Source organism: Chelonia mydas, chromosome 4 (genome assembly GCF_015237465.2).
Source record: "Chelonia mydas isolate rCheMyd1 chromosome 4, rCheMyd1.pri.v2, whole genome shotgun sequence".
NCBI classification, from domain to species: domain Eukaryota; kingdom Metazoa; phylum Chordata; order Testudines; family Cheloniidae; genus Chelonia; species Chelonia mydas.
In genome coordinates, this window is record NC_057852.1 from 71582139 (window position 1) to 71609394 (window position 27256).

The 27256-nt window shown below is 39.7% G+C and overlaps 1 protein-coding gene across 4 annotated transcripts in view; it reads left to right on the forward strand.

Annotated features, from left to right (window-relative positions):
• The window catches only part of GALNTL6 (polypeptide N-acetylgalactosaminyltransferase like 6), a 901649-nt gene that overhangs the window by 67882 nt on the left and 806511 nt on the right, over nucleotides 1-27256 (forward strand). The window lies entirely within an intron of this gene.

Here is a 27256-nt window from a genome sequence, read left to right on the forward strand (position 1 = left end):
TACTAAAGCATATTGTCCTTTTTGTATATTCTTGCCAGTCACATGAAAAATGAGCTAATCTGCTTTGCCTAATTTGTAAGCCTTTTAAATCTCATAATCCCCCAAATTTGAGTCAAACATTATTGGCTTCATGTTCAGCAAAGAGGGAGAGTCGGGGTGCGGGAGAAGCAAGAAACAAATATGGTGTGTTCATATAGGGTACCCAGTGTGTCAGTTTGCCCTTTCTATTCTGCTTCAGTTGGAAATTCCTTACCCAGTATGGGGAGAAGGAGAGAGAGGAAGATGAAATGTTCAAATTACAGGAAAAAAGAGTGGGACCCCCCCCCCACAAAAAAAACAAAAACAAAACAAAACCCAGGACGTTCCTAATCTGAAGCACCATGAGATATGCCTGACCATATAGGGTGCATGTTGGATTAAAACATACACTTTATAGGCTTACAATCTATATATTTCTCAGTAATGAGCACTAACTCAGTCATGTATTTAAAAGGTCACCAAGTCGTTTTTGCTCATTAATTCTATTAGCCACTGAAATATTGACATGGTTCTTTGTAGTCTATGGAACACTAGGACTATCCTGCAGCAAGAGCCTTTTGAATTCTGCATAAATCTGAAATTTGTGTAGTAGTATGAAATGCATGGCTATAGCTTTGTGACTGTATGCATTTCAACTTACTGAAGAATTTCAGTGATTGCAGCGACACAGAAATCCAGGAGCATTGCACAGAAGCAGACCAGATGCTGTTGGAAAGAAAATTTAGGTTGCTCTTGCTTGAGAGGGAGGTTTCAAAGCTCGTAGTATAGAAAGAATGAGGAAAAGTCTTCTTTTCCTCTCCTTCCCATGACCCCTTCTCCCTTTTGTTGGGCATGGTTCCAAATAAGCTTCCCCTCCTCCAGCTTCTGGGAAAGGAATCCCTAGCTGTTTCCTTCCTAGGAAGTGACGTTATGTCACTTACTGCCATAGAATTGTTCCCCGCAAGAAAATTCTTAGATTCCAAGGCCAGAAGGGACCACTGTGATTATGAAGTCTGACTTCCTGTATAACACAGATCATAGAACATCCTCAAAATAATTTCTAGAACATGTCATTCAGAAAAAAACATCCATTCTTGATTTAAAAATTGCCAATGATGGAGAATCCACCATGACCCTTGATATGTTGTTCCAATGGTTAATTAACCTCACTGTTAAAAATGTATGCTTTATTTCAGGTCTGAAATCTCCAGCTTCAATTTCCAACTGGTGGATCGTATTATACCTTTCTCTGCTAGATTCAAGAGCTCATTATTAAATATTTGTTCCCCTTTAGGTATTTACAGATTGTAATCACAGGACTTACCCTCTTTGTTAAAGTAAAATGAGCTCCTTAAGTCTACCACTTATAAGGCATGTTTTCTAATCCTTTAATCATTCTCAGTGCTCTTCTCTGAACACTCTGCAATTTATCAACATCTCTCTTTAATTATGAACACCAAAACTGGACACACTATTCCAGCAGTGGTAGTACCAGTGCCCACTAAAATAAGCTTTTTCCCACCTGAGACTCTCTCTTGGCTTATGTATCCCAGGATTGCATTAGCCCTTTTGGACACAGCAATGCATTGGGAGCTCATGTTCAGCTGTTTATCCTCCATGACCGTCAAATCTTTTTCAGAGTCACTGCTTCCTATGATAGCGTGCCACATCCTGCAAGTATGGCCTATATTTCATGTTGTTAGATGTATGACTTTACATTCAGCCATTTAAAAATCATATTGTTTGCTTGCATCCAGTTTACCAAGTGATCCAGATCGCTCTGTGACAGTGATTTGTCCTTTTCTTTATTTACCACTCCTCCAGTCTTTGTGTCATTTGCAAACTTCATCTGTGATTACTTTTTCTTCCTGGCATTGACAAAAATATTAAATAGCGTAGTGCCAAGAACTTATCCCTGCCGGACCCCTCTAAAAATACACCTGCTTACTGATGATTCCCCATTTACAATTGTATTTTGAGACCTATCAGTTAGCCAGCTTTTAATCCATTTAATGTGTGCCAGGTTTGTTTCATATTGCTCTAGTTTTTTAATCAAAATGTCAGGCAGTACCAAGTCTTATGCCTTACAGAACTCTAAGTATATTATATCAGCACTATTGTCTTTATCAACCAAACTTGTAATCTCATCAAAAATATATATCAAGGTAGTTTGACAGGATCTATTTTTCCATAAATCCATTTTGATTGGATTAATTATATTATACTCCTTTGATTTTTTTTTTTATTAATTGAGTCTTATATCAGCTATTGCATTACTTTGCCCAGGTTCAATGTCAAACCAACAGGCCTGGTATCACCCGGGTCATCTGTTTACCCATTTAAATACTGGCACAACATTAACTTTCTTCCAGTCTTATGGAACTTCGCCAGTGTTCCAAGACTTATTGAAAATCAACATTAATGGTCCAGTGACCTCCTCTTCCAGCTCTTAGATAACTTGCATTCACAAGTTTTCAGTGCATACTGATTTTAAAATGTCTAATTTTAGCATTTTCTGTTTAGCATAATTCTGAATCAGTATTGGAATGGGAAGTGTTTCATCATCATTATATGATATGACTGTGTCAACTACAGTGGCATCAAGTTATATGGGCCTGTGGTACCCAGGGGCCCGGCTCCACCAATGTTCGGGGCTGAGAGCCACTTCATATTACTTTAGGTATTCTGACTAATAATCCACAAGTGAGAAGCTGGAGTGATCTGAAGGGTTCAAGAAGACAGTAATTTTCCTTTATGGGTTATAGAACATAAAAAGCTCTTATTATTTTTGGGAGAGCTTGTGCGGGGACAGAACTCATCGTCGTCATCACCATTGATCCATACAAAATTAGAATTTTTAAAAATTTTCTATCATAACTTGCTGCTGTTGTTCAATTTTTTTCCTGAGTGAAATAATCTGATGCAGTATTAAGACTGCCACTATGAATTGTTAATGTATAATTTATAGTCACAATTAAAAAGCATTTTTAATCAAATGTCACAACACAGTGACAAGTAAATTAGACTGAGATTTACATTACAGTACTTTGCAACTTGATTTAGTGTCACTCTGGAGGAACTGACAAACAGCCCCAATGGAGCACAACAGTGGTTTCAGTAAAGAATGCATTCATTTTCCATGTGATAGCAGACTTGAAAGATAGTTGGTGCGTGTTACTGAAGTAATGATTAATAATTTTGTTTTATAGAATGTAGACCAATAGACTATCACAGTTTTCTATAATCACACAGGAATATTCAGGTCAGACAGAGAAAGAGACTGATAATTCTTAGTGTTTTTGTGAACCAAAGGCTAGTTTTAGCTCCTGTGAAATGGTTTTCATGGTAAGGAAAGAAGACTAATCCAGTTATCATTTCATATGTTCACAGCCAAAGTCCACAATTAGGGGTATGGAAAGGTCAACATATGAAAAATGAGAAGATGTCAGGTTAAATGTTGTTAAATCAAATTTACCAAAGATGAGGCGGCTGAAACATCATTACGGTGAATGTAGTTGCAAAAGCTGCCGAAGATATAAAGAAAGCATTGACTAGGTTATTATTTTGGAATATCATTCACTGTCATTTTTACAAAGCTTCCATTTTTCCTTGTCTTTCATTTTTACTGTAAACATAATAATGTTATGGAATAATAGTATAATTGCATGGTATAATTTAAGGAAGATTTATGTTACAAGAGAAATATAAGCGTGCAATTTTCTTTGGAGCATCCTCTAATTCTCCTTTGTAACAAACAGTTACTATAGCTTCCCCAGAGATAGCTAAGAGATATGGGGTTAGATTCAGCAGTACCCTCTGGATGCTTTGCTCTGCTCCAGTGACTCAAAACAGCAGTAAACCGAGCTTAATTTGTTTTAATCCTGGCTACTTGAGAGACTGCTTCTCTGTCCATGTGATGTCATGACAGTTGTGACAGGTGCAGTCACTTGAGCTAATAGCTTCTTAATTTAAAAAGGATGGGGCTAAGGATGGGACACTTTTCCTGAGTGGGTTCTTTTAGTCTGAAGTGTGCTCCCTTTCCTTCCCCCAACTCAACAGAGTCCTGGTTCAGTTGAGTGATGGGATGGGAGGTGTTTGTTTTTGATCTCTGGTCCAATTTATGTGGGCATACAGTTAATCCGTTTTGGTACTTTGCCAAACCAGTTTCTGAGCTTGCAAGATGGTCAAGCAAATCTCTATGTCTGACGATAGAATCCAGCACTTCAGTAGCATACAAACCACTTTTTCTCCACTCCTTTTGTTTGTCTGTCTCAGGAACAGCACAAACCAGAGGGTGGTGGTGGTGGTTGTTGTTTGTTGTTGGAGCCATGCCTTCACTGTCTCATTAAAATATCACTCTCCACTGTCCTTGAAAATCAACAAAACAGATTTTGTTTTGAAAACATTTATCCAGAAACACAGCAGGGAAAATGTATAATAACAAGCTAAAACCAGGTCTGATTTAAACCTCTAGCAGCAATAAATAAATACATTAAATTAAATCAGAATTTGTAATGTAATGCAGGGACATGAGTATAGCCGATATCATCTTTGAATATGTGTATATAAGTATTATAATATGCCCCTCAATACAACAGTATACCTAGCTGTAGAATAATTAAGTAATTATGTGCAGCTTGATTTGCATATAATTTCTGGATGGGCTGTAATGGCCCATCTGATATTCTCATGGATTTTAGGATAACAATATAATTGCAGGTTTTGCAAAATGCACATGGTATTGTTCACTTAATAATTGATAACTGCTTGAAGGAGGTTTTAAAAGGATCTGCTGTAAGTTTTTCAGTTTATAACATATAGACAGGCACCCACCCCATGTTGTAGGCACATTAACATACTTTTACAGTAAAACATCACTGGACATATGTACAAATATGCAGCGTGAGACTTTTTTTTTTAAAAAGCCTCTTCAGCACATTGTGCTCCCACTCTTAGCCTAGAACCTATGTAAGGGCATAGAAGATGGACCTTGAATCATGTTCTGTGTTTGTACAGTACCTAGCACACTGAGACACTGATCCATGATTACTTGTGGCACCTTAGAGACTAACAAATTTATTTGAGCATAAGCTTTCGTGAGCTACAGCTCACTTCATCGAAATTTGTTAGTCTCTAAGGTGCCACAAGTCCTCCTTTTCTTTTTGCGGATACAGACTAACACGGCTGCTACTCTGAAAACTGATCCATGATTGCGACTCCTAGGTGCTATGATAATAAAAATAATAGTAAGTGGCCAGATCTCAAACGCAGACCTTATAAGTTAAAAACAATACCATGACTTCCACACAGATCTTCTGATAGCCAGTGCAGATCCTGCAGTGATGATGTGATGCGCTTCAGGTACGAAACTCTGCACAAGAGTCATGGTACATTCTGCACTTGCTTTAGTTTCTGAATGGTCATAATGTATATTGAATCTGTACAAAATACCCATAACTTGACTGGAAATTAAGTTAAGGTTATGCACATAAGCACTCCAAAGTCAGGAAATGCCAAAATGAAGGTTGCACTTTTCAGCTTTCCAAAATGCAAGTCTCCTGAGGTACATCAGAGCTGGGCTCCTTCCTACATACCACAGCAGCAACAGCAACCTTTCCACCTCCTTCATACTTCACAAAATCCACAAGGGCTGTGGAGCCTTTGCCAGGATGCCTTACAAGGCCCTATTCCTTCAACACGAGATCATCCTATTGATTTCATCCATTTGATTTGCCTGTTCATTGTTCATAGATACACACAGTACAGGCTTGGTGCACTTAAAGGGCCTGATCCAAACTTTGGGCTTTGGATCACACCCTAACAAGCTTAGTGGGGAAAAAAATCATTTGATGTGTTGTTTTCAAAAACTCATAACTCACATGAAAACCGGTTTCCCCTGGAACCGGGCTGTGCATTACTCTTCATTGAGGGCTATTTCTATTCCAGTGTTCTACTTTTAAACCTTAGCAACATTTGCATGTTACAAATAAGAAGTCAGAATGTCTCCATCAATCCACCCCAAGGAGGTGATAAGAGAATTTTTCCCACCTGTTTTTATTTGTGGCCATCCTAACAACAAATCTTCCTTCAGTACCATTATTTGTCATTGCTTTGGTGGTTTCTTTCTCTTTTTTTCCTTTTTTGTGCGTTTAAGACCCCCTTATGTCAATGGGACTTATACACATTGTCAAAGGTCAAGGCAATGGCACCTGTATTCCCACTCCATGGTTCAGCAAGGGCACCCACTCCAGGCTTCTCAGCATGGGCAGTGGGTGAACCCCCCCCTTTGGGGAGGCTAGCCCTTCAGCCCCTCCCCTTCTTCCCTTGGCATCCCCTCCCACCGCATCTGGAGGACACCCGGCCCGCCCACCCTAGCTGCCCCAGCCGTGCTGGCGGGTCTGAGCACCAGGACGAGCTTCTCTGGGCTGCTGGCCAACCTGAAGTGCCCCGGTCACCCCAGTCCCTGCCAATGGCTGGAGCAGAGCCTCCGCTGGCTTCAGGTGGGAGGGGGAGTGAGGGTGGGGCCACAGGCCTGGGCTAAGTGAGGCTTAGCCTCCCCTGGCCTACAATACCCACTGCCCATGGGCTCCTATCTCCTCAGGTGCCCCCTCAGATGTGTCTCTCCCACTCGACCAGGGTTTTTGATAGTCTTGTATCTGTATCTTGTATCTGATGTCTGTATAGGCAAGCCAGACTGCCTATACAGGCCAGCATCTACACTTCACTTTCTTTTTGAAAGCTCTGAACTGCATGATTGCCAGCAGTTATAAATTATCACACAGCCCGTTATAAACTAGCATATGTATTCATAAGGTGAAAGAATTACAGAGAAAACATATTAAAAACAATAAAAGAACCTCCACAAATGCTAATAAACTTACCAAAGGTTGCCCCAGACTCCAACAAGGACCCTGGTAGGTGTCCGTCCTTCAAATCCCACCAATGGGTTTTTCTGTGTTCAAAAGTTCATAAGAACTTTAGATCAGAACCAGCATAGCCATGAATAGTTCAGTCTTTCCTTTATTTGGCTTAGACCTTTTGATTCTCAGATTCTAGGAGAAAGTAATCAATAGACAATGGTCCCCTCCTCTGAGCGTAGCTTCAAAAGCCTGTTTTCTGCAGAAACAGAGGTGGGAATTTGCATTCAGCTCCCCTAAGGGAGGTTACATACAATCCTCACCCACAATAATTCATAAAATGAGCATTTAATACAATGGACCCCAAACATACTTAAACTTAATTCATAAGATCTCCCAAGAATATTAAATGAAATTGCCCTAGCTGTCTCTCACAAAGTTTAAGTACTGTCTTGAATAGGGATGTTTTCTGAAATTGTTAAAGTGGATTTTAACTTTAAAATTACTTCCTTGTTTCACTTATGTTAAATATTTACTCAAACTACATTTGGAAAGCAATCCACCATTATCTGATTGAAATTTTACATAATTCCAAAAGATATGAAAAACTTTCAACAGATTTAAATTAACTGGGAAATTAATTCAGTTTTGTTAGAACTAGGGAGCTATTAAGTCTGAGCACAAATGGTGTAGCTTTAGACTTCTGAACTTGTTAATTTTAGGGAAATGAAAGGGTTTAAAAAATTTCATTACTTTAATAAAAAGAGGACCTCAAGCGTTTGATTACTCTGTAATATTGCTTTGCTTATTTACAGACTCTCATATCAAAGAATCTGAGAATCAACTCCCTGTCAAATTGTCTTTGGAGAGCCTGGGCACAAGATTAGAAAACTAATAAAAGAGGGGAAAATGTCAGCACTGTGTGGTATTTTCCTAGCAGCAGGGAAATCCTTTCATGGATGCTGCAGGGTGTAATAGAAGCGAGATAAATAAGGCGACCTTACTCCTTTCATTATAAACCCTATTTTCTAAAGAATAGTAATTCAGCTATAAATATTCACTTTTGGCTGAAACTTGCTATCCAAAGTCTTAGCAAATAAATATTTTTTAGTATTAAAAGACTTGAATAAAGGAAGCAAAAATGATCCAGAAAAGTAACACAGTTAATAAAGATGTTGGAATACACCCAGGAAAACTTATCCTGTAAAATCTTACACACAAGAGTAGCCCTATTGGAATTATTAGGAATACTCACAGGGGTAAGATGTTATAGCATGGAGACCAAGACTTTAAAGTAAAAGAGAGAAGAAAAGCTGTAAAATGTGTGGAAAATGATCTGTCTGTTCTTGCATTTATCTCAGATGACTCATGATGGAGCTCCACTATTGATGTATTCTTGTCAGCTAAAATATAGATGTTTCACAGAGAGTAACTGAAGCTTCAGCACAGTGGACACGATCCATAGATCACTGAAGTCAATGGAAAGAGTCCCATTCCTTTCTATAGACTTCAGATCAGACCCATGTAGAGGAAAACCTCTTTTTTAAAAAATAATAATATAATAGGTCCCGATTCTCATTTACTGTGAGGCCATTTTGCATCATTTTGGCAGTGAAAAGGGACTTAAAGTGGGCTAAAATGTAACATAATCTGCACCCATTTTGCACTGCCAGAGCAATATAAAGTGGCCTTAGTGTAAATGAGAAGGATGCCTATAATATGTAGACTCAAGAGTGGAGTTTTTGTTCATAGGGAAAACAACTGGTCTAAGGTAGGATTTGATTTCAATTAGTAAATGCAATCAAATTAGAAACTGATGAAAATCAATTTCAGTAATAAAAATGCAAAGCAACAAAAATGTTTTTCTCATTTACATAAGCTTAAAAATAAGTGTAAGATGTGTGAAGACAAGCTAGGGTTGAAGCTGAGGCATGAGAGAGTATATAAGGCCCCGATCCTGCATTTGGATATACACCAAAGCAAGAGTCTGAGGGTATGTGCTTGTTTCCTACAGCACAGAAGTAGTAGCTTGCATTCTCCACTCAAAATAACAATCTAAGACACTGTCATGGCCTTGGGTTTTAATGTATATTTTCAGCAATAAAATCTAAAGTGATTATAAGCATTGACATTATCCTTCACACATGAAATAAAATAAAAATAGTATTTTGCTAACTCTGTTTAGAGGGAGACTAAAACTGTGAAAGTAACCAATTTTTGATTCACAGTCAAACCAAAAAAATTGTAAAAAATCATTTCCGGTCAATATTTTTTTAAAAAAATTCAGTAAAACAAAAAAGCTATATACTGAATAAAAATATATTTTGTGTGTACAGTATATTTGAGTCAAACAATATGTTTCATTTGGCCTAAAGGAAAATGGGTTTTTTTGAGTTTTTTAATCCTTTTTTCTAATAAAATTGAAATAAAATTCAAAACTAAAAATAATTTTGAATTGAAATATCTAAATGTTTCATTTAAAAAATATCAGATGAAATGTTTTGTGTTTTTCAGAGCTGAAACAATTGAGCCAAATTGTCACAAGTTCTCAAAATGTTTCAATCAATCCAAATCTGCATTTTTTTCCCCCAGAAAAAAAGTTAATCAAAAAACGTTTGTGACCTCTAAGAGAGTTACTTGGCAGAGTGGCCTAAAAGGATCAGCAAAGTGCTGGAAGGAAAAAGCTCCTGAATTCTCTTTACATTGCTGTCATTGACTCACTGATATGAACCTTGAACTGTCCTGTGGTATATTGGGGACTGTGTTGGAATTGCAAATTTTCACTTTAAGAACATGGAGAGGGGGTGGGCTCTGCATTAAAGTGTGTGATGAGAATCAGTCTGGAAGGAACTTACCTAGAACCAGGTGGGATATGCCTCTCTGCCTTAGGGAGCAGCCTGCTTTGTCTCTCTGTTTTTGGTTACTGTGTGTTATGGTTCTGAATTCTGAGAAATAAAGTTGTGTTGCCTTGCAACCTTCCAGCAACAGTATTTGATGTTTTTTGTCTCATTTCTTCATATGTATGCCATGACTTTCCTCTTCTTGGACTTCGTTTTTCGATCTGTATAAGGGGGAGGATAATACCAACTCACAGGTGTGTCTGGAGTAATTAATGAATGTATATGCAGTGCTTTGAAGAGGGAAGGTATTCGTCTGTATAAATATATTTGGCCAGATGAATCCGATCTATCGTAAAACCTTCAGGAAGTGGGGGATAGAATCATAGAACTGGGAGGGACCTCGAGATATCATCTAGTCCAGTCCCCTGAACTCGTGGCAGGACTAAGGGTGGTTTGAGCACTGGCCTGCTAAACCCAGGGTTGTGAGTTCAATCCTTGAGGGGGCCATTTAGGGATCTGGGGCAAAAATTGGGGATTTGAGCAAGGGGTTGGGCTAGATGACCTCCTGAGGGCCCTTCCAACCCTGATATTCTATGGCTCTATGACTAAGTATTATGTAGACCATCCCTGACAGGTGTTTGTCAAACCTGCTCTTAAAAATCCCCAATGATGGAGATTTCACCACCTTCCTAGGCAATTTATTACAGTGCTTAACCACTGTGACAGTTAGGAAGATTTTCCTAATGTACAACCTAAACCTCCCTTGCTAGAATTTAAGCCCATTGCTTCTTGTTCTATCCTCAGAGGTTAAGAAGAACAAATCCTGATTGCAGGATTGGGGCTAAAAGATCTAGCCAGTTGCTCCCATCAGTTTTACCATGATCTATAACCTTTATACCAAATCTGTTTTTAAGGAGAAGACTGTATCTGACTAGGGTACCTCACTAGTTAGAATAAAAAGGAGATTTAATTGTAGGAGTATGTACCCAAAATAAACACAACCTATCTATGTATTGTTTCAGAGTAACAGCCGTGTTAGTCTGTATTCACAAAAAGAAAAGGAGTACTTGTGGCACCTTAGAGACTAACCAATTTATTTGAGCATAAGCTTTCGTGAGCTACAGCTCACTTTATCGGATGCATACTGTGGAAAATACAGAAGATGTTTTTATACACACAGACCATGAAAAAATGGGTGTTTATCACTACAAAAGGTTTTCTCTCCCCCCACCCCACTCTCCTGCTGGTAATAGCTTATCTAAAGTGATCACTCTCCTTACAATGTGTATGATAATCAAGGTGGGCCATTTCCAGCACAAATCCAGGGTTTAACAAGGACGTCTGAGGAACAGTGCGGGGAGGGTAAGGAATAAACAAGGGGAAATAGGTTACTTTTTATAATGAATTAACCATTCCCAGTCTCTATTCAAGCCTAAGTTAATTGTATCCAATTTGCAAATTAAGTCCAATTCAGCAGTCTCTCATTGGAGTCTGTTTTCGAAGTTTTTTTGTTGAAGGATAGTCACTTTGAGATCAGAAATCAAGTGACCAGAGAGATTGAAGTGTTCTCCGGCTGGTTTATGAATGTTATAATTCTTGACATCTGATTTGTGTCCATTTATTCTTTTACGTAGAGACTGTCCAGTTTGCCCAATGTACATGGCAGAGGGGCATTGCTGGCACATGATGGCATATATCACATTTGTGGATGTGCAGGTGAACGAGCCTCTGATAGTGTGGCTGATGTTATTAGGCCCTGTGATGGTGTCCCCTGAATAGATATGTGGGCACAGTTGGCAACGGGCTTTGTTGCAAGGATAGGTTCCTGGGTTAGTGGTTCTGTTGTGTGGTATGTGGTTGCGGGTGAGTATTTTCTTCAGGTTGGGGGGCTGTCTGTAGGCAAGGACTGGCCTGTCTCCCAAGATTTGTGAGAGTGTTGGGTCGTCTTTCAGGATAGGTTGTAGATCCCTGATAATGCGTTGGAGGGGTTTTAGTTGGGGGCTGAAGGTGACGGCTAGTGGCGTTCTGTTATTTTCTTTGTTAGGCCTGTCCTGTAGTAGGTGACTTCTGGGAACTCTTCTGGCTCTATCAATCTGTTTCTTCACTTCCGCAGGTGGGTATTGTAGTTGTAAGAATGCTTGATAGAGATCTTGTAGGTGTCTGTCTCTGTCTGAGGGGTTGGAGCAAATGCGGTTGTATGGCAAAGCTTGGCTGTAGACGATGGATCGTGTGGTGTGGTCAGGGTGAAAGCTGGAGGCATGTAGGTAGGAGTAGCGGTCAGTAGGTTTCCGGTATAGGGTGGTGTTTATGTGACCATCGTTTATTAGCACTGTAGTGTCCAGGAAGTGGATCTCTTGTGTGGACTGGACCAGGCTGAGGTTGATGGTGGGGTGGAAATTGTTGAAATCATGGTGGAATTCCTCAAGGGCTTCTTTTCCATGGGTCCAGATGATGAAGATGTCATCAATATAGCGCAAGTAGAGTAGGGGCGTTAGGGGACGAGAGCTGAGGAAGCGTTGTTCTAAGTCAGCCATAAAAATGTTGGCATACTGTGGGGCCATGCGGGTACCCATAGCAGTGCCGCTGATTTGAAGGTATACATTGTCCCCAAATGTAAAATAGTTATGGGTAAGGACAAAGTCACAAAGTTCAGCCGCCAGGTTAGCCGTGACATTATCGGGGATAGTGTTCTTGATGTCTTGTAGTCCATCTTTGTGTGGAATGTTGGTGTAGAGGGCTTCTACATCCATAGTGGCCAGGATGGTGTTATCAGAAAGATCACTGATGAACTGTAGTTTCCTCAGGAAGTCAGTGGTGTCTCGAAGGTAGCTGGGAGTGCTGGTAGCGTAGGGCCTGAGGAGGGAGTCTACATAGCCAGACAATCCTGCTGTCAGGGTGCCAATGCCTGAGATGCCCAGGATTTCCAGGTTTATGGATCTTGGGTAGTAGATGGAATATCCCAGGTAGGGGTTCCAGGAGTGTGTCTGTGCGGATTTGATCTTGTGCTTTTTCAGGGAGTTTCTTGTAAGGAGAGTGATCACTTTAGATAAGCTATTACCAGCAGGAGAGTGGGGTGGGGGGAGAGAAAACCTTTTGTAGTGATAAACGCCCATTTTTTCATGGTCTGTGTGTATAAAAACATATTTTGTATTTACCACAGTATGCATCCGATGAAGTGAGCTGTAGCTCACGAAAGCTTATGCTCAAATAAATTGGTTAGTCTCTAAGGTGCCACAAGTACTCCTTTTCTTTTTGCTATCTATGTATTGTATGTGTATGCATACAATAGGGCAATTCTACTGTCTTAGAGACTTAAATTTCTGTGGGTCCTGGAGGAAACTTCTTGCAGGGTGAATTCTACTGAATAATTTGTCCTCCTTTCAGGAAAGGTCACACTTAAAGGACTAAAAATGGCAATAAAGTTTCTCAATTCTCAGACCACAAGCAGGTGACTTGAATGCGCCACTTTTTGGGTGCCCAACTTGAGACACTTATCGCGCTCAAATTGGGCACCCAAAATCAGAGGCCACTTTTGAAAACATGTCCCTAAATGTCCTGACAGTTAAACTCTTCTCCTGTGTGCCCTGATCCAGATGTCTTTGAAGTCCATCTTGCCATACAATAACTCAGGGAGAGGAAGCAGCCCATCCCAACTGCAGAGAGAACACTGCCAACTTCCTCAGTCCCATCTAACAAAGAGCAGAACATAAATCATTGGCACATTGTGGCCCCTAGGAAACACATAAAACAAGTACCATTTTCAATTGGTTGCTCTCCTCTGATCTCTAGTAATACCTGTCAAAGACTTCCGCTGTCTCTAGGTATATAATCAAAATCAGCTTACCCCTTGGATGTGGACAGCCTCATATATGTTAAGAGATGCTGAATAGTAAAAGTAAGTGGTGCAGCTTTACTAAATTTACCTGATTGGACCAAACAAAAGAGAGCAATGAATCCAAATGGCTAGTCAGCATCTTTGTGAAGGAAAGTAACATCTTTATTAACAAACAAAATGGATTAATCCCCATCCTCATCTGGGCTTTAACATTTAAAGAGATACATGCTGTGTTAGAAGGAATGGCGAAGTCCTTTTTTCAAAAGATTTATAAATGCTTTTGAGAGCCAAGTTTGATGTCATCAGTTTACAAACTCAACTTGAAAGGCAGCCAGACCTGGGGTTTTCCCATGTTTAATTTAAGGAGATAAGGTTGTTTCATCTATCTTCCTCTTCTCTATTCCCTTTGATCCTTTTCTCACCTTGGTGTCTTTCTCTCTCTCTCTCTCTTAATGCCATGCATGATATAGCATAACATTATAGAGAACCTCTCCTGTGTCAATTTATCTATCTAAACTGATTACACTGGATTATTGGTTTACGTATGAAATATTTCCACACCTCTGTCCTGTGCAACCAAGATTGTAAAATAAATATTTATTTAGTTGTCTGTCCCATTCCCAGGATAATGTGATCATGTAATGAAGCTGCCATCATGAATATATGTGGAGAGGCAGAGTAAGGGTAGCACAGAAAATAAGGGAAGAGACACTATCACAGTGAATCATGAATGAGGAACAAAAAGGGATAATTAACAATCCTGTGTTCAAGGGTTTTTTTATGCAACACACATGGTTTATGAAGCTGTCATGCTGTGTGGAGTACTCACAACCATGAGTGCCAACCTCAGGGCAGACTATCAGAAAACAAGGGCAGACACCCCAAACTGGTATTATGTTCTCTAATAGGAGTTCACCAAGTCAGTAACAAATGTGGACTCCTGGATCTCTATACCAGTTTTACCATGGAGTCACAGACTCCTTAGAATCTCCAGCCTATCTTGCCACCCAGACAAACTGGACTTTGTGATAATAGTCACTTAAACTAAAAATCACATTGCATCAGGTTTCTCCAAGTCCCAAGAGACCAGTCACTTACCCCAGATCAATTGGTATTCTGAATCTTACACCAAAGACAATTCTGGCAGCCAATTCTATGGTAAACTAACTAAAGATTTATTAGCTCAGAAAAAAAGAATTGAGTTATTGAGAGGTTAAAGCAGGTACAAAATATGTACACGGGAGTCACAGTTTGTAAGTCCAGATGCTGGCAGTGATGTAATCACTGCCAGTTTTCCAAAAGCCTTTTTCGGGTACCCAGATTGTCTCTGGGGATCTCTGCTTTGCATCTGGTACACTTCCCTATAAGAATCCAATCCATTCAGAGATGAAGGATTTTTCTTTGAATCCATTCTTATGTCTTCTTCTGACAGAAGACAAGCTGACAGTGTCTCTGCCCACCTGGGCTTTTCTTTTGATGATGTTGAGTGAGGAATGCACTTTGAATCTCTGACCTCAGGTCATCACACCCACACAAATGGCCATTTGCTTTGGAATTAGCACCTTTTCTGATAAAGTCCTTCATTAGCATTCCATAAGGCTTCTTTGATATCTATTTAGTTACAGGGGTATTTACAATGTAAATGTTTGCCATTACATTATGACAGGATACAGATAAGTAAAAACAATGCATGTAAAATCCCATTAGTTTTATTTCAGAGTAACAACCGTGTTAGTCTGTATTCGCAAAAAGAAAAGGAGTACTTGTGGCACCTTAGAGACTAACCAATTTATTTGGTTATGAATGTTATAATTTATAACTGGTTTATGAATGTTATAATTCTTGACATCTGATTTGTGTCCATTTATTCTTTTACGTAGAGACTGTCCAGTTTGCCCAATGTACATGGCAGAGGGGCATTGCTGGCACATGATGGCATATATCACATTGGTGGATGTGCAGGTGAACGAGCCTCTGATAGTGTGGCTGATGTTATTAGGCCCTGTGATGGTGTCTCGACGTAAAAGAATAAATGGACACAAATCAGATGTCAAGAATTATAACATTCATAAACCAGTCGGAGAACACTTCAATCTCTCTGGTCACACGATTACAGACATGAAAGTTGCGATATTATAACAAAAAAACTTCAAATCCAGACTCCAGCGAGAAACTGTTGAATTGGAATTCATTTGCAAATTGGATACAATTAACTTAGGCTTGAATAGATACTGGGAGTGGCTAAGTCATTATGCAAGGTAACCTATTTCCCCTTGTTCCCCCCCCCCCCCCCCCCCCCAGACGTTCTTGTTAAACCCTGGATTTGTGCTGGAAATGGCCCACCTTGATTATCATACACATTGTAAGGAGAGTGGTCACTTTAGATAAGCTATTACCAGCAGGAGAGTGGGGTGGGGGGAGGTATTTTTTCATGCTTTGTGTGTATAAAAAGATCTTCTACACTTTCCACAGTATGCATCCGATGAAGTGAGCTGTAGCTCACGAAAGCTTATGCTCAAATAAATTGGTTAGTCTCTAAGGTGCCACAAGTACTCCTTTTCTTTTTGCGAATACAGACTAACACGGCTGTTACTCTGAAAACTATACTTCTTACTTACACAAAGCTTTCTGTGGTTTGGGTTGATTCTATAAATTTCCCATCATCCACTGTGGTTCCTTTGCTTAGCCCAAAGCCAGGTCCTGGTGAAATGAAGCTGCCAGTAGCAGGCTAAACAAGTGAAAGAGAAAAAGCTAATAGAAAGAAATGGACAGATAAAAGGTGGGGACAAGGGCTTGAGGGGATGAAATGGCAAATGATGGGAAAGAAGGTGCACTAGAAGGAAAAAAGAAAAGGAGTACTTGTGGCACCTTAGAGACTAACAAATTTATCTGAGCATAAGCTTCCACTGAATGCATCCGAAGAAGTGAGCTGTAGCTCATGAAAGCTTATGCTCAAATAAATTTGTTAGTCTCTAAGGTGCCACAAGTACTCCTTTTCTTTTTGTGAATACAGACTAACACGGCTGCTACTCTGAAACCTGTCATTAGAAGGAAAAACCTTTTCACCGACAACTTTAAAGGAGAAGTATGGGGAACTAAGGAAAGATAGGAAAAGAAACAAAATCATTATTCCACAGAGCTCTCTGGGACAGAGTCTATTCCAGGACTACTGTCACGGGAATATGGACAAAACAGAAGAGTTGGAGAGTAAGAAGAATGTAACTGAAGCAATCCTCGCTCTGAATTGACTTTCATTTGTTTACCATCAACATAAAAATCATGTCTGCAAACCTTTTACCCATTGTTACAAGTGGCACCAAAGATCATTATAAATGAAAGAAATGAAAGGGGAAAAATCTTTGTTTGCTGTTTTTTTTTCTGACTAGTCAATTTCACAAAGCAACAGAACAGAGAAGTATATATAAAATAATGTAATTGGAAAAACAGACTCAGACGGCAGGCAAAGTTCCTGAAACTGCTTTAACTCTTTTCTTTAATTAAATAGATCTCAAGTTGGTCTCTCTTAGCCTGAAAGCAGGCCATATGCAGTATGTAGATTTATGATTTTCTAAATAAAAATTGTCAGGCTATTTTTAAATTCTAGAAACATGAACAAATTAGATGTTTGTATATTTATTTCAGGAGCTTTCACTGGTTTCTATAAACTTAATTATTGTATATTGTCTAAACAGTTATTCTTAAAATCTGTTTTATACATGATTGAATGAAAGGATACTATAAAGGCATTTAAGATACTTAGCACAGTAGAGTTGCAGACAAAAGAAAATGGGCAAGATTTAATTTTTTTACATTTTATTAAATTAGTCTCAACGGAACTACTGAACTAAAGGGAATGGCTGGATACTTTATATACATTAGCAAAAGTCTTTACAAGATGGTGTTTAAAATGCAATTGGGTACTCAGGTAAATGAGAAATTTATTTCCATTAATAAATGTCTAATGTTATATTTGCAGTTTAACCATGATATAAAGGGGTGTGCATTCAGCAGTAATCCACTTCTGTCATGGCAATGAACTATCTGGCCTTTGGCTTCATAGTTTATCCACCTGAGAGCTGGATCATTACTTTGTAAAATGGAGCACCAAATTTAATCTTTTCTGTTCTGGAGTGCACTAGTAATTGCTATAGTTGCAAAAGGGGACAAAATGCCATATTTAAGTGTGTTGTTCATTTGTCTGACTGTGCTGTTAATGTTTTGCCACAAGGGGGCTAGTTCCTGTTTTTAATACAGGGAAAGCTGATGCTGTAGAAAAATGCAGAAAGACACCAAGATGAACTCAAATAGTAAAATCTGAGAAATCCTCTTTATGTGAATCAGAAGTCCTCATGTAGTTTACATGCCATATAAAATTAAAATATACTTTTAAGTGATTTTGTTAAATAATTCTTTTTAAGGGATTGTGATGGGGTGGACTAGGCTGAAAGGCCCCCTGCTGGAGGCCTCCGGGTTCTGCCACAACCATCCCAGGAAACGAGCAGAAGAGAGGTCCTCCAAGTAGGCTAGAGTGGCTGCAGGGGAAGCAGCCAATTGGGCAAGGAGGGCCACATAAAAGGAGCTACAGAGACAAGACAGTTCCTCACTAGAGCCGCAGGAGTGTGGATGGCTGAGGGAACTGCAACACAGTGGACATTCCAGTGCTAGTAGGGACTGGGGGAGCAAGGAAGAGCTCCTGGATGACTACTGGGTCTGAGCTTAGAAGAGCCCAGAGCTAAGCATAAGACATTGGTGAAGGCCAGGGCCTGGAGTAGTGGGCACGCCTGGGTCACCCCCATAGGCTGCTGGGGAAGGGCCTACAATTGGACATCAGAAAACCCCTAGAAGTGGACTGAACTGTCAGGAGTCCCAGCTAAAGACTGGGGCCAAAACAGACTAGGAGGGCAAAAACATTGCCTCCATAGAGGAAGCCCTGGGGATATGGCCTGAAGGCAGGGCTCGGACTAGTTTAACTATGGAAACACCCAACCAGAGCGGGCACTTATGAGAATTGAGTGCTGACCTCATTACAGGGGTGTACTCTGTTCTGTTCAGGATCTTAGACCCATCACTGTGGTATCTGAGTGCCTTCCAGTACAGCATTAAGTTATGTGACTAGCAACTGTCATGGGTGGTTCTTTCCTTCTTTCTCCCATCCTCTCCTCAGTGGAGTTTATGTATGTGTAAGGATAGATTCACAAACACTTGTGCACCTAATTCCCACTCTAGGGCAACTAATCCCAGAATCAGGCCCCACAGGAATTCACAAAGCTCTCACTCAGCTGCCCCCAAACTCTATAGGGAGCTAAACTCTCCTGGTGCCCAAATGTTTATAGTTAACGTTCTCTAGGAGCCCGTGTTTCTACTTGTGTGCATGCATATTACAGTGCCACTACAGGCATCTGGACACCTAAAACCCATGAACTGCGGGGAAGATAGGTGTTTCTCCCCCTAACTCACCTGCTGGGCCTGAGCTGGTAAGCATTCTCAGAGGTTGCCTACTATATTGGGTCACTGTAGAGAAGCTTACACAAAACAGAAGGGGAAAGAAGAGGAGGAGACACTTCTTCATAACTCTGTGGTTAGAGCACTTAACCTGGGAACTGGGAAACCCCTGTTCAGGTTCCCCCCTCTGACGGGGGGAGATGAGATTTGAACAGGGATTTCCCACCAGGAGAGTGCCTAAACCACTGAATTAGGGGATATGCTGATGTGGGGCTCCCTCATTCTTTACTACTGAAGCTGGTCCACTGTGGATAAATATTATTTAAAATTAATTGGCACAGGGGGACTGGATCCTGGGTCTCTTGCCTCCTTGGTGAGGCCACTATCTAAAAATTTTGAGGGAGTTGTTCCTTCTCCTTGCAAGATAGCATGGATGTTAACTTCAAGAGAGGATTTGCAGCTGTAAAACCCAAGCACATGTAGGTGCCTCCTTTCAGCCCAGGTTTAGGTGCCTATCACTGGGAGAGGAGTAGGGATTAACACTCCCCTCTCAGTGTGGTACCTCCCATTGGTTAGTTTAGGCATGAAGCCACCTAGCATGCTGGCTTTTGTGAGTCCCTTTCTGAGGCCCCAATCTCTCCCCATTTATGGTACAGGAAGCCTTTGTGCCTGATCCAGGATTTGTGAATCCCATTGATTTTTAAAGACACCTGAAAGTTACACATGACAATGTTGAGTGTTATTACTCCTATGTTTGTTTGTGAATCTACCCATAGTCTCTAGTAGGGTTCTGCACAGTGTGTCACAAAAGCGTCAAAGATGTCATCCTGAGTAGGGGGTGTCAAATAGCAATGGATCTGACTTTTGTGGGACTGAAAATCAAAAGTTAAATTTTATAGGGAAAACATGCTGAATACTAATGTTTGATACATGTTGTACCTAACTCTAACATTATTTTATTTTAAAAGTATATTTGTAGGTCAGAGAGAGAGAGAAGCAGCGATAGAAAATGCTACCAAATTACCATGAAATCTTAATTTTTCGTTTCTTGATTTGTTCAAGACCATAATCTTGCTGTCATAGGACTTCCAATCCCAACAATTCATTTTACACCAGACCTAACAAATATCTTATAATTGTATACAGTTCGTTTCAAGCAGTGTGGGCAAAGTGCAGAGTATATCCACATATTTTTTAGGATTTTGGTTTAGTTCTTCAGTGGTGTATGTCAACATAGATCAGTGGAGGATCTGGCCTTTGTTTTTAATATATAATCATTTATCTTGATAGCTGGGTTCAGGAGAAATCATTATGTTTGGCAACTTTAAAGAACACTATCAGTGCTGGAGGAAACATTTCCAGAATATTTGCAAATAGACATTTGTTCTGGTCATTTGATATCTTGTTCATGTATAAAAATTCTCAGCAGTAGAAAAATAAGAAATAGAAACATGGGGGTGGGGAAGAGCAGTTGATGAGGCAAATATATATATGTATTTGCTTTGTTAAATACCATTAGTCATATAGCTCTAAAGATTTTATCTGGTGGCTTGCTTTGCCAGTTGCATCAATTCTATATTTGAAGTACACTCAAAACAGTTAATATCACTGCAGTCTGTTTTGCAGATTTAGTTGGGCATACTAGTTCACTAGATACCCATGCCTGGAACACAGTTTTATTTCTGTGTGTGTCTGAAAACACCCGTTCAACACTGGCAAAGTCAACAATTCTTTGTCAGTATGGATACACTTGCATAATCCTTTTTGCTCAGTTCTTAGCAAATATTTGGCCTCACCACACATCTATTTTTTCCCAAGGTCTGAACATAGGCAAGTATACTTGACATTCATTCAATTTATGGCAGAATTTTCCTTCTCTGCCTCAAAGGAGACTAGTGTGGGAAACTTCCTAAGGAGCAGATGATTGGTTTGGGCACCATAGTGTGTCTTCTTCACAGGAGGAGGCACCACTAAATTCTGCAATGTTTGGTCCTTCAGTGGCAGCTTCTTTAATAATTGATCTACTACTGCAATATAATTTTTTCACACCGCTACAAATCCTTTTCTGTGCATAAGCTGCCGTATTTATGTTGGCTGAAATGAAGACATTAGCCTTAATGCCAGTAGAAAACGTATAGACTCTTCCCTGGTGCTTTTGTTCTTTGAAGTCGAGTCAGGTTCTGTAAGTGGTGCTGGTCACTACTTAGAATGAACCAAATTGGTTGAGGAGGGTCCTTAGACACTCATGACACTCATATGCAACCCTGAGATCTTCTGCTTCTAAGAAGACCTTACATGTCTCTGCATCGTTCAGGGCCTGCACCGAAGAAGAAAAAATTCAACTGTATCTCCGTCACTTTTACATAACCAACCAGTCACTGAACTCTGCTGTTCTTTTCAACAAGAGAACAACTGTTCAAATAAGCATTAAAGTAGCTCTCACTAGTTATTGTATCTTTCGGTAGTCTTCTCAAAGGGTTAATCACCTGATTCTACCAGGCTTAATCAAGGACAATTTGCTGCATTGCTACTACTGGTACTAGCGATATTCCTGTTTAAATTTCCTATTTCCATTGAAAGAGTAAACTTTGCTTTTAAATAGTATGTGTGAGACACACAATAAGCTGAGTGATAGAGCAGACACAGGCAATTTCATCAGTACATCCTTTAGACCTGTCCAGAGGAGAGTGGTAGAAACACCAGCAGCTGGTTTGCATTAGCACTCCCATTGCTAGAACCAATGGATCTACATCTGTGCTAGAGCAATGATGGGAGAATGCTCAGCAACAGCAGAAATGAAAGAGCAGTTTTCAAAGGCTTCTCTGGAAGAAACTGAAAGTGATCAGTGGCTCGATATCTAGTTGGCAGTTGGTACAAGTGGAGTACCCCAGAGGTTGGTCCTGGTGCCGGTTTTGTTCAACATCTTAATTAATGATCTGGATGATGGGATGGATTGCACCCTCAGCAAGTTCACAGATGACACTAAGCTGGGGGAGAAGTAGATACACTGGAAGGTAGGGATAGGGTCTAGAGTGACCTAAACAAATTGGAGGATTGGGCCAAAAGAAATCTGATGAGGTTCAACAAGGACAAGTACAGAGTCCTGCACTTAGGATGGAAGCATTCCATGCACCTCTACAGGCTGGGGACAGACTAGCTAAGCAGCAGTTCTGCAGAAAAGGACCTGGGGATTACAGTGGATGAGAAGCTGGATATGAGTCAGCAGTGTGCCCTAGTTGCCAAGAAGGCTAACGGCATATTGGGCTGCATTAGTAGGAGAATTGCCAGCAGATCAAAGGAAGTGATTATTCTCCTCTGTTCGGCACTGGTGAGGCCACGTCTGGAGTATTGCGTCCAGTTTTGGGCTCCCCACTACAGAAAGGATGTGGACAAATTGGAGAGAGTCCAGCAAAAGTGATCGGGGGGCTGGGGAACATGATTTACGAGAAGAAGCTGAGGGAACTGGGCTTGTTTAGTCTGCAGAAGAGAAGAGTGAGATGGGATTTGATAGAAACCTTCAACTACCTGAAGGGGTTTCCAAAGAGGATGGAGCTAGGCTGTCCTCAGTGGTGGCAGATGACAGAACAAGGAGCAATGGCCTCAAGTTGCAGTGAGTGAGGTCTAGGTTGGATATTAGGAAAACTATTTCACTAGGAGGGTGAAGCATTGGAATTGGTTCCCTAGGGAGGTGGTGGAATCTCCATTCTTCAATGTTTTTAAGGCCCAGGTTGACAAAGCCCTGGCTGGGATGATTTAGTTGGGGTTGGTCCTACTTTGAGCAGGGAGTTGGACTAGATGACCTCCTGAGGTCTCTTTCAACCCTGATCTTGCAGGTTAGATGTCACAGAGGTAAAAACACCCAAATCCTTTCTACAATGTGGTTTCTTCTATTCTGTCTACCACTGGTGGTGAATGAGAGCTGTGAAGTTGACTTGCGTAGGTGTGTTAAGGACTGCAGAGCCTACTCCAGCCATTGAGCTGCTGCTGTCTCCACAAAGTAGCTCTGTGTCCAACCAAAGAACATTCATCCTCTGGCACATCTTTCCAATTCCCAGCTCAGGTACTTGGGACATGTTAACTTTTTTTTGAGAGAGAGAGATTTGAGCATTTTACATTGTGTCCTAACCCTGCTTTTCACAGCACTGTACTGTCTGGCTCTGCAGGTCCACCTCTTTTCGTCCTATTAATGGAAATATAGTATGTGCATGGGGCAGAATGCTAACTTGAAAATTAGTGACATCTATTGTGATCTTTTGAGTGAAATGTTCTTGTTCCACAAATTAATGTGGAGGGCAGAATGTTGATTTATGAAAAATGTTGTACAAGATGGTATACTTTTTCAAGTTTACCAATTTTAAAAGGATTGTTTTCTCCTCCCTTTCATGAAATCATATGCATGTGTGCGCATGCTCTCTCACTTGCACGTACACACATCTGTCTGGGAATGCTTCATAAATTCTTTAAGTAAATGTACTGATCTTACATAATTTGAATGAGAGCCAGCCTAATGCCATTTTTTTGTTCAGATTACACAAAAATCTGACAATACTCTACAGGATTTATAATAGGGGAATAGAGCCCTAAAATTGTAATACATAATGTTCTCTTCATTTGTCAAAATTGTCTTGAAACTCCTAACTAATTAGATCTGAGGGTCATTGAGATAAATGACATAGGCCACAATGACTAATTCCTGTTTATAATGACTAATATTTTGTAGGTATTCAGAGAGTGGAAAGATAATTTCACTGTGATTTGAATGAAATTAGAGATATAACCTTCATGTTTGGAGAGAGAAAATATCTCTGCAAATTGTAATCTGTATCCCAATGGAGAAGGTGGGTTTTGCTCGCTGTGAATGCATTCATTGTGCATGCCAATGCAGTTCTATCATTATAGATCTCTAACAGTAATAAAACTACATTCCACATTTTTGGCTTATCTAATTTTGTTAATTAAGTACTGAGTGTTATATTTGAAAAGGTATGTATTCTGTGCCTTCAAGGACTAATGATGGGACATACTGCTGATCTTCTTGACATCAGCAGTTTTTCTTCCACCAAATTGCAGTGGAGGCCTCTGCCCTTTCCTGAATAATTCAAAGGGAAGATAGAAAATTATTACAAGCTGTAATCTCCGCTTTAACCAGCAATGTTTAAAATGCAGTGTGAAACATGAAGATGAAGAATAATGTTTTGTCATCTAAAATATTTCAGTGATGTGCTGATTACTTTGACATCATAATTATAACATCAAGTCTTCTTGTAAAAGCTAGAGCATTTTGTCTCACTTCTAACAAAACATTTCCCATGGTAGTTTTTGAGTAAAAGGGCCTGGTCCTGCATTCTTCTACTCAGGCAGAAGTCCCATTGTCATCGTGTAATACAAGATTGGGCCCTAAATGTGTATGATTTGTAAGCAGGAGGATTCAAAGATCCACATTCAACACAGCATTTCAAATCATAGGGTTAAAAGGGACCACAAAGGTCGTCTAGTCTATCTTAAATATATTTGTAACTTTAAGAAGGTGTTTAAAACCCATTAACTTCAATATGCTTGACATTGTTCATATACCAAGCAAGACAAACTCTCTATCTTGAGAACCTTAAAATAATCTAGACGTCTGATCCTGCAAACACACAAATGAGTAGCTTTATTCATGTGTCAGGGGGTAGCCGTGTTAGTCTGTATCCACAAAAACAACAAGGAGTCCAGTGGCAGCTTAAACACTAACAGATTTATTTGGGCATAAGCTTTCGTGGTGGGTTTTTTACCCACGAAAGCTTATGTCCAAATAAATCTGTTAGTCTTTAAGGTGCCACCAGATTCCTTGTTGTTTTTATTCATGTGAACTTTATACACTTTATTCATTGAAGTCCATCGGACTACTCAAGAGAATGAAGTAACAGAAGTTTGTTAGTGTCTACATATCAGAACTAGAGGTACGTGAAGTTTTTGGGTGAATAGTAAATTCACTGGAAAAATGCATTTTCAGGAATGCTGAAAGTATTTGCAATTTTTAAAAAAAAGTCAGAACATTTCATTTACAAATTTAGCTATATTTAAAAAACAAACAAAAACAATCTCTTCCACCAAAAAAGGGTGAAAAGCACTCTGGAAGTGAAATGAAATATTTTTTTCTTTTGTTTTGGGTATTATTTTAGTTGAAAACCATTTTTTTTCTTTTTCATTTTGGTGAGAAACCAAAAAGAATTAGCTTCCATATTTGGTCTTGAACAAAAAACCCCAACTATTCACTGAGATCTAACCAGAATATAAGATGAAAGCAGTTTTTCCCAAATATTTACCCAGAGTGTTGGAACACAAGCACTTCAGATATTGATTAGTTCTTGAGAATTTGAAAATGAAATAGACTCAGGAAAAAAGGAACAGTAACTTGTTTATTTTCAATGTCCACAAACTGTACAAAGTAAACAAACAGCGTGACTAGTGAAAGTGAAGCCTTGTCTGCACTTAAATTTTGCCACTAACAATTTCCCAGCATATTTAAAGCAGCAAAACTTCCTTAGTGTAGATGCAGTTGTTCTAGTATGGACACACTTATGCCAATCTAGCATATTGCAGCTCCGCAAAGCGCAATAAGCTACACCAATATAAAGCACCATATATTTGTATAACTGCCTCTACTCTAGTCATTTTACTGGCATGCTATATGTGTAAAAAATATTACATCCCTTACCAACATAGTTATGCCAGTGGACCTTTTTAAATGTAGACCAGGCCTCTAGAAGACATCTAACATTCTGTTTTAAAGTGCTGTTTGTAGAACAAAATCAAATATGACCCTTTAATTTCTAGTTCCCTTTTCTTGAGAGATTTGAAACAATCTGATTTGAAACAATCCATGAGGTGCTAGTAATGATTTTTTTGCTACATTATATCATTAGTGAGGCAGGTTTGAAGGCCTCTAGAAAGGCAGGAGCTGGTGCCTGTAATCCCCATGTAGGATGGAGATACCTGCAAGGCTATCCAAAGACCATGGATCCCTAAGCAGGTACATGAAGCTGAAGACCTTCCATACACCCACCAGTCCCATTGCTCTCTGACAGCATAGTATGCTCATGTGTCCGGCTGCTAGTGGTTCCCCTACACTCAACTATGCACAGTGACTTTTCTTCCTGCCTACGCATTATCCAACTCTGTAGGCAGCTTCCAGATGAGATAATTAAACTCCTTTAATGTTTTATTGCAAAAGTTCATGTTTTGCATATGCATAGCACAGAAACCTACTGTAAACAAAGAAAGTAGCAATGGAACGTTGAGAGATCATTCTAATTTAAGAAATCTTTCTCTAAACTTTTCAAATCAGAGGTTTAGGATTTTAAAGAGACATTTTTTAGTCCTTTGTGGAAATTTTAAATATGCTGAGGAAGAACTGTGCAAAAATATTTATCCTTGGAGTTTTGACACCTTATAGGAGGGATTCATATTTACTTGCTGCAGTATTAGCAGGCTCCCACTGACCTCTCCACTTCTTCCCCTGTCAGACAGAAGACACCATTTTTTCCTGGTATAACATATAACCTCTTAAAATAATTCCCTCTCCTGACACAGGATAAAATAACTGTCGGCCTCTCTAAGAAACGCTGTTTTTATTGCTGGACAACGTCAAAAGATTTTGTTAACTTTGATCTAAACTGGTACAAGTACATAGGCATCAGACACCCATCTTAATGTTTGAAGCATCAAGAACACATTGGCTTTGAAACACCAAGAATCGATTTGTGTCCTCAATTTGATCTGCTTAAGTCTTTGAAATGTTTTAAAATACAAACCTTTAAAGTTATTTGTGATGCAGCTTTTATGTTTATAACCTCTTGGTCTAAAAGCACAACATATGAAAAGGTTTTAATCTTTTTGTCAAGCAGTACACAATATATTTTGTAGGAGTCAAGCTCTATCATACTTTGCAATGAAGTCACACAAATGAGGGTCATTCTTGTCAGTTGCCAGCTTGTGCAGATCAAGGAGTGACTGGTTCACATTCTTTTCCAGGTGCAAGGCACACTCCATTGCTGTCAACCTGTTCTCCCAATCATACATAATACATGTATTATTCAACAGTAACATTAAATGGCTGCTTACCACTTGTCCTTCTTAATGTAAGGGGACTGTTGCCCCCTTACGAACATTCAGTGGGGGTGTTTTGGTTGGCTAGCTCCCAGTACTAAAAAGAAGGAAGGGTCGATGGGGAATCAGGACCCTGAGACTGACAGCCCCCACGAACAATGGGGAGAGGACAA